The following is an 8778-nucleotide window of genomic DNA, read 5'->3' on the forward strand; positions in this document are numbered from 1 at the left end:
GAAAAAAGCCAGGCACTCCAGCTAAAGTCACAGTGATGGATGGTGCTGCTCTGGAATCAGAACCTCCAGCTAGCAGAGCGTTCAAAACCTGGCCCAGTTTCTCCTGTGCATTACCCCCTACTGGTTGATGTTCAGAAACACCAGACCTGCGTGTCGCTTGAGTACAAGTATGTGGCATCTCCTCGACAGTAATGAAATTGAACCAAAAATAATTCTATAATAATGTTTTTCACATCTAAATTCATGCTGACCACAGGCATGCACAGATCTCTCCTATTTAAAACTATGACTTTTAGGCAGACCTAAAAATATACACCTTTGTTGATTAATTTAAATGTTAGCTTCAGAAGAAGAGTCCTTTATCATACATTATAAAATAATGGATAACTGCAAAAGTAACTTGTCATCATGAGACCTGCCAAAGAATAGAATTAATTTCTGAAAAACTATAAATGACTGAATTTGGACATTGCTACGGTAAACCGAAAACCAGTATTTTTTTACCCTCAATAAAATGTTGCATACGTACAGTATGTCACAAAAGTGAGTACATAATACCTTTACATGAGACAACACTGAAGAAATTACACTTTTATACATTGTAAATTGGTCACTGTACCCCTGGGATTTTTTTTCTTCAGAATAACTCAAAAGATAGCAATGAATGTGTTAAATCTTGCCAACAAAAGTGTTGGGTTTATTCTAGGATGTTACTATATGTTCATTAAAAAGCTATAAATTAATTTGTGCTTTATGTTGGGACCAAGTAAGCACGAGGACACTTTCCCCCCACAGCTGCTTTCGAGACCAGTTAATTGTTTTCAGGACTATTGACTGAACCTTGTTCCAGGCCGAGACTGTTGATCTGAGTTGGCAATGAAGATCTACAAGGGACTCTTAAATTGCTTTGACTTGGATTCCGGCAGATGGCGATAATCGCATTATTGTTTAAAAATACGGTCGCTCTGTTTACCTTATAAAGAAATTATATGCGTATTCGTGCAAATTCTTACGCAGTTGTTTTGGTTTCCGATCCGCTCGGGTCACATTGTATGCTTACTTGTGCAAAATCTTACGCAGGTGGTTTTGGTTTCGATCTAATATGAGATTGTTATGGCAGTTGTTTTTTGACCTTAATGGTGTTATTCGGTTATCTTATGCAATTGTTTGAATCAGATTACATTAGATGTTTTGAATTATGCGCGACTAAATGGACAGAGGAGGATGCCGCTCTTCAGAATCCTCTTGAACGAAGGAGATGGGAGTGATTTTCCTTGCAAGTTGTAGCCAGTGTATGTTAAAGATGTCTCCCTGTTTGATTAAAGTGTATTAATAATAAATCTATCAAAAAGTAAGTTACACCCCAAGTGACAATTTCAAAATTTTGTGTGGCCACAGTTATTTTCCTGCACTGCTTTCAACCTCGTATGTATGAAGTTCACCAGAGCTTCATTGCTCACAAAATGATCTGATGCGTATTAATTGAAAAATACGCATCTCATTGTTGTCTGTTCTTTAATGAAGAACTAATTATTCACGAGGAAATACTGCAAAATTGTTTCAAGGTTTAATGGGGAGTTCAGCTGGTCTACCAGACTTTATTCTTTAATGATCTGTGCGACTTTAACAATTTGGTTATTTATGCAAATATTCACTAATGACCAACAATGATGAAGGCATTCATTCATTTTCTGAACCGCTTTATCCTCATTAGGGTCGTGGGGGATACTGGAGTCTTTCCCAGCTGACTTCGGGCCAGAGGCGGGGGACACCCTGTATCAGTGGCCAGCCAATCGCAGGGCACAAGCGGAAAGACAACCATTCGCACTCACACCCATACCTACGGGCAATTTTGAGTGTCCAATCAGCCTAACACTAATGTCTTTGGAATGTGGGAGGAAACCGGAGTACCTGGGAAAAACCCACACCTATCACCTACAGAACATGCAAACTTCACACAGGTGGACCGACCTGGATTTGAACCCAGGACCCCAGAGCTGTGAGGCCGACGCGCTAACCACTGTTTTGGTTTCTAGCACTTTTGTAAATGGAAGACATTTGCCGTTTCTGTTAAGTTTCTTTTAGTACTTTAAATCCTTTGTTTTCACTCCTTCTGCCAGTTCCTGTACATGAAAATCAATTACAGTAATACCTTCACCTACGAGTGTCCCAACATACAAGAAATTTGAGATACGAGGAAAATTCCGAGCAAATTTTTGCCCTGAGATACGAGCATACAAGACGGTTCCCGATGCGGCCGCCAGGTAGCCGAGTATGCGAGAGTCTGCTTATGAGAACAGCATTGCTCTGTCTTTCTTGCCGCATCTCCTTTGCGTAAAGATATCTCATAGCATCGCCCATACAGTTTGCAATTTTGACGTGTTTTTTGCATTAATCAGTGCAAAATTAAGTGAAAAAACAATGGGTCCAATGGAAGAAGGTGCAGGGTAGTGAGAAGAAAAAGCTTATGATGACAATCTATATTAAGCATAAAATAATAGACGTGGTATACGCGTGACAGAGCTGGCTTGTAAGATTAAAACTTATTTTTAAGTGTGTGTATCGTCATCTAAGTACATTTAAGTTAAATTTAAAGTTTATGTTATGTTACGTAGTGTCATAAAAGTGTAGCGAACCAAACGGGTCACCGCACACAGTAAATGCAGATCATAACCACTAGATAGGTATTTGTTACTTTGTGAGCATAGGTGGTGAATTAGAACAATTAAAAACATGTTTTAATGTTATTTTTAGGTGTTTTTTTCTCCAGAGCGTGAGAACGTATTAATTTGTATTTAGGTATTTTACATGGGAAAAATTGATTTAAGATACAAGTAAATTGACATACGAGCTTGTATCTCAAGGTCTTACTGTTAGAACAAATGTCTCTGCTGCACAACTGATCGCAATTTATTTCAAATTCTTTCCGAGTGGGCATTAACCTGAACATCCATTGGGGGTGTTTCAGTTTAGAAGGAACATGCAAATCTGGAGTACCTCCTCCTATGCCCTTGCTCGGCCGGGCAATTCAGCGTTTTGACTCGCTTGAGGTCAAAAAGGAACTATTGTTTATAAAGCAACTACTCAGGGCCATATCTTGCAGTTTATATTATGTTATATTATACTTTGATCAGTTTGCACAAAGCAATATGGGGCACAGACTTGTAAGTTCATTTTTATAACAGTATCCTCTGTCTGTTTTTCCACCAATGGACAAGTTTATTGTTAGTATTATGGATGATTATGAAGTAATGTCTATGACAAATGCTAAGTGTGTTGATAATAGTCTGAACATGTATTAGATATAAAATAAAAGGGAAATTGGGGAAGAGAATCTTTTGGGGATTTTTGGGCGGCCCGGCGGATGAGTGGTTAGCGCGTCGGCCTCACGGTGGGGGATCTGGGTTCAAATCCAGGTCAGTCCACCTGTGTGGAATTTAGATGTTGGGCCTGCGTGGGTTTTCGCTAGTTACTCCGGTTTCCTCCCACATTCCAAAGACATGCACGGTAGGCTGATTGGACACTCTAAATTGCCCCTAGGTATGGGTGTGAGCGTGCATGGTTGTCCGTCTCCTTATGCCCTGCGATTGGCTGGCAACCAATTTAGGATGCGCCATACCTGGTGACCATAATTAGATGGAATAGGTTACAGCACCGCCGCGACACTTGTGAGGAAACGAATGAATCTTGTTAATGAAATATTTTTAATAGTGTTTTAATTTGTTTCGTTTTTGCACTTTTGATCTTCTAAACCAGGGGTCGGGAACCTTTTTGAAAGAGAGAGCCATAAACAATTACTATTTTCAAATGTTATTCCTTGAGAGCCATACTCATAATTTAAAAGTCAAAATACATGAAAATGTGCCAATTTTTTAGTCATTTCACCACTTTTAAAGTACAAAAAGTCTTTGAATTCTTTTGACAACATTGTTACGCTGTTGCTAATCAATGAATATCAATGAGTATCAATGAGAGAATAGATGCAGATGACTCTAATGAAAAAAAAAGTCAATGCCACAGTGCCGATGTGACCTTCATATTGGTGCATTCGCCTGAGTGGTTAGCGCGTCGGCCTCACAGTTCTGGCATCCTGGGTTCAAATCTAGGCTGGTCCTCCTGTGTGGAGTTTGGTGCATTCGGGACTCGGCTCTCTCACCACCGGTTTCCATATTTTAGCTCAGAGCCATATGCAACCATCAAAAGAGCCACATGTGGCTCCCGAGCCATAGGTTCCCTACCCCTGCTCTAAACTAAAGGCTTTTTTGCCACAATGCATTCATTCGTTTTCTGAACCGCTTATCCTTGCCAGCTGACTTTCGGACCAGAGACGGGGGACCCACCGTGAATTGGTGGCCAGCCGATCGCAGTAGAAGAGGAGACGGACAACCATTCACACTCACGCTCATACCTAAGGGCAATTTTAGAGAGTCCCACCTGCCTACCATGCATGTTTATGGAATGTGGGAGTAAACCAGAGCATCCAGAGAAAACCCTTACAGGAGAACATGCAAACTCCACACAGGAGGACCAGCCTAGATTTGAACCCAGGATGCCAGAACTGTGAGGCCGACGCGCTAATCACTCAGGCGCCGGGCCGCCTTGTCACAATGCAATGAATGGCTAATTTCTATGCTAACTATACCAGTCTACATAAAAAACAATTCTCATGTGACTACCGTGAGGGGAGGCGTGAGGGGTTAAGAAAGAAATAGCAGGCCTCCAAACCTCAAATTAAGCAAAGAAAGAGCTGGTGGAAGATAGATGAAACATCTTCAACAACCGAGATCAATATCAGAAAACCACAACATTGATGAAAAACACGTGCATACGGATCTAATCTTGTGGTCTAATTTTCGGACAGTATTCGATACTCCAAAAATAGCCGTACCAGGGGCTGATACCGTTTACTGGACAACACTTTGTTACTACTTTTTATCCATTTCCTATTTTAAACATTTTGCTTTCTACAGGTTTTTTTTAACATTATTTGTGTAATTAAAGAAACAGTTCTCTATTAAGTCAGTAGCGATTGTATAATCACAACCCTTTGTAAAGAAGAGCAGCATACCTGCGGCCTGTGGATCAGAGCCTGAGTATTCCGAAGTAGGTACTCAGCCAGATGAAACCTCATTTGAACCTCACTTTGCACCAACATTTCCAACTCAATCTGCACATCCACTAAACCACGTGTCAAACCGATTCCGCCGAGGGCCACAGTGGGTCCTGGTCTTTGTTCCAACCGATCCAGTGCCGACATTTTAATCAATCAGGTGTCTTCTAAAATAAGTAGCACCTGAGTTTAATTAACTGATTACACTTGCAAAAGGTATCTTCTTGTTGAGTTGGAATGAAAACTTGCACCCACTGCGGCACTTTGAGGACCGGTTTGACACCCCTGCACTAAACCATTACTCTACATGGCCAAATAGTCATTAACTTAACAGGATGAAAAGTTTGGTGACAAAAATGGACCTTTACCCCTGCGCGAGAGCTGAATCTGGCATTTCTTCCAGACTCACGTACTCTAGGCAGAACAGGCATCTAAAAATGAACTTCAGGATACAAAGGCACATATAAGTCACTAACACCACACTTAATATGACATGTAAAATTATATGGACCAATGTTGGCTCCACAGATGGCAAAGATTAGTTATGTCAACAACAACTATCTGTTGAGGTTCCATGGTGTTAATTGGGAGGATCATGTAACTGTTGCCATCTTGGGTTGTCACTGAAGAATGGTAATGTGGCTTCGGAAGTCATTTACCCTCTTGACTGGATATGCTGGCACCCCTTGAGTCAGACATGGTGATTTGAGGTGGGGCATGATCCACCAGATGAATGACCTTTCCATCTACATCTGAGAGATTAAGTAAACACAGCGACAGGACAGACCTATTAAATCATTTTGACCTTTCAAAGAGGATATGGTAAGGTAGTTATGAGAATATGTACACGTAGCTTCAGTCCAATAATCGTTCATGTTGCTGGTGCATTTCATCTCATTTTATGGTTTGATTTACTGTACATAGTCAGTGTTCTGTCATCTTGTAGCACTCTACCCTGGTAAATGAGCCTCTGCTTGTCAACTAGGATCTGCACTGATGGCCGCCGAAGGGAACAATGCGTCATGTGAAGCTGTCATAAGGTTGGACGAATTAGAAAACTATTTCAGTGTTACCCAACCTTTTTTAGCTGCAGCACACTTTTTACATTGAATAAATCTCAAGGAACACCATCATGTGAAAATATTTTAATTTAAATCCATGTCGCTTACATATAACAATGGTCATTCTCATCAAAGTTTTATCAGAAGGAATCACAAACTATAAACTAAAAATTATTCTAAAATCTAATTTTTCACACTGACCTAATTTCACCAAAAGTTGATGTCTGCGGACCTTGAACAACTTCCGGTTTGAGTGATACAAAAATAAGTAATGTAATGTTTTTAATCGTATTTAATGATTTTTCTCCAAATATTACTTAAATCTCCTAATATTAAACAAAAAAAATTGTGCTCACAGAGACTTTACATCGCCAAAAGTTGATGCCCTAGAAACCAACTTCCGGTTCCATGTTAGATTAAAATAAGAAACAAAATGACTGTTTCACAATTTGAATCGTGTAATAGGATAATTTAATATAATATTTTGATTTTAACCTTCTAATAGTTCAATTTTAATCTCGTTATATTCATATTAATTTTTCTCTCTGAGTATTACATTGTATAACTTCTTGCAATTTCCCGCGGTACACCTGACTATTGCTCACGGCACAGCGGTTGGGGAACACTGCATTATTTAATCTATGTTGTGGCATTACCTCGCTTCTGACTACAGAAGCGCATTTGCCTTTACTTTAAAAATAAAATCAAAACGAAAAATAAATCAACTTAATTTATTTTTGAAAATTCAATTTTTCTCAATAATTTATTTTCTGGGATTTTTTTTTCTTTTTTTCTCCCCAATTCTGTTTTTCTGATTAATTTATTTTTTATTTTATTTTATTTTTATAATTTTTTTTCATAACTCCTTTTTGCTTGAATGATTTATTTTGAGTTTTTTTTTTAAACTTTGTTTTTTTTTGAGTAATTTTTTTCAGGGTTGTTTTTTGAATTCTATATTTTTTAAATCAGAAAAAAATCATCAAACAAGAATGCAGCAGTTATCAAGATACTTGGAAGTCTCCCGCGAGCTGCGTTCCGCAAATTCTAGACAGGCACCTGCTCGCGTGCACACTTGGTTCCTATTACTAGTCTTCTATTCAGCACAATCAAGTTTTATTTAGATATAGGGCTAAGGCAGTGGAAGATAGCCCAGTCATTAAGTCACATTAATGAGATTGTCATTATAGTTTGTCGACTTTACGCAGGCAACCTGCGCATATGCGTATCTTCAGGAGAAAGGGCCATTCATATCTACTATAACTACATGTTACAATGTTTGCCCAAGGATAGTTGAACTCATTTAGCTTTGTCCATAGATACCAGATGATGCATTTTAAATGCATTCATGTTGGTTACGTTGTGACTCAACAGACGACTTGGGGCTGTTGAAAATACTGAGCCCACACGGCATGCAACTGAGAAGCTGGACTTTGAGTATGCCTACGGCTTATCTAGATTTACTGTATATAGTAATACCTTGACATACAATGAATTTGAGATATGAGTAAAATTCCGAGCAAATATTTACCCTGAGATATGAGACAAATTTTGAGATACGAGCATACGAGACAGCCAGGTGGCCGAGACGCGAGAGGCTGTCATGATTTCTTTCTCGCCGCATCTCCCCCGTGTACAGATCTCTATGAGCACTGGGCGGAGCATTGCATTTTTTCCATGTTTTTTTGCGTTAGTCAGTGCAGAATTAAAGGAAACACAATGGGTCCAGTGCGGCCCGGTGGCGCGAGTGGTTAGCTCTGGAGAACTGGGTTCAAATCCAGGTCACGTCCATCTGCGTGGAGTTTGCATGTTCTCCCTGGGCCTGCGTGGATTTCCTCCGGGTACTCCGGTTTCCTCCCACATTCCAAAGATTGCATTGTAGCCTTATTGGACACTCTAAATTGCCCCTAGGTATGGGTGTGGGTGTGCATGGTTGTCTATCTCCTTGTGCCCTGCGATCTGGAGTCAGCTGGGATAGGCTCCAGCACCCCCTGCGACCCTAAAGAGGATAAAGCGGTTCAGAAAATGAGATGGGGGAGAGAAAACATCATATTTCACATAGAGGTCATTTATACAGCGCGTATTTTTTTCTTTTTTTACAGTGTGATGAGCGTCATGTTTTTTTTTTTGATGCATCCCATAATACGACGCGATTACCAGTAAAGTTCATCTTAAATATGCACAAATCATTTTTGAGGCAATTTGGTGGGCGCAATTCATAAACTATATAGGAATGATTAATCACTGTGTTTTTAAATATTTGATAATTGTTGTCTACGTCCAATTCACTTAATATTTTACAATGACATTAACGCAAGCATTTTCTTTTGATGATTACCATTTTGCGGCACATTTAGCCTTTTATGGAAAAAGTGACTACTTTTGATAGTTATAAAAATGTATAATGTATTTTTAAATTATGACAATGGTCGAATATAGTGTTGTTTCTTTAACTGTTGAGAGTATTTTTTAGGGTGAAACGCGCTACGAGCACAGGGAAGTCAACTACCCCGCGACTCTTGTTTTGAATGGATTTACCGTAGTACGTAGAGTACGCGGCAGCGTATTTTTAGTATCCGCTCATTTGATCACGAGAACACGAACGTCCGC

Source organism: Stigmatopora argus, chromosome 21, assembly GCF_051989625.1.
Source record: "Stigmatopora argus isolate UIUO_Sarg chromosome 21, RoL_Sarg_1.0, whole genome shotgun sequence".
Lineage (NCBI taxonomy): Eukaryota > Metazoa > Chordata > Actinopteri > Syngnathiformes > Syngnathidae > Stigmatopora > Stigmatopora argus.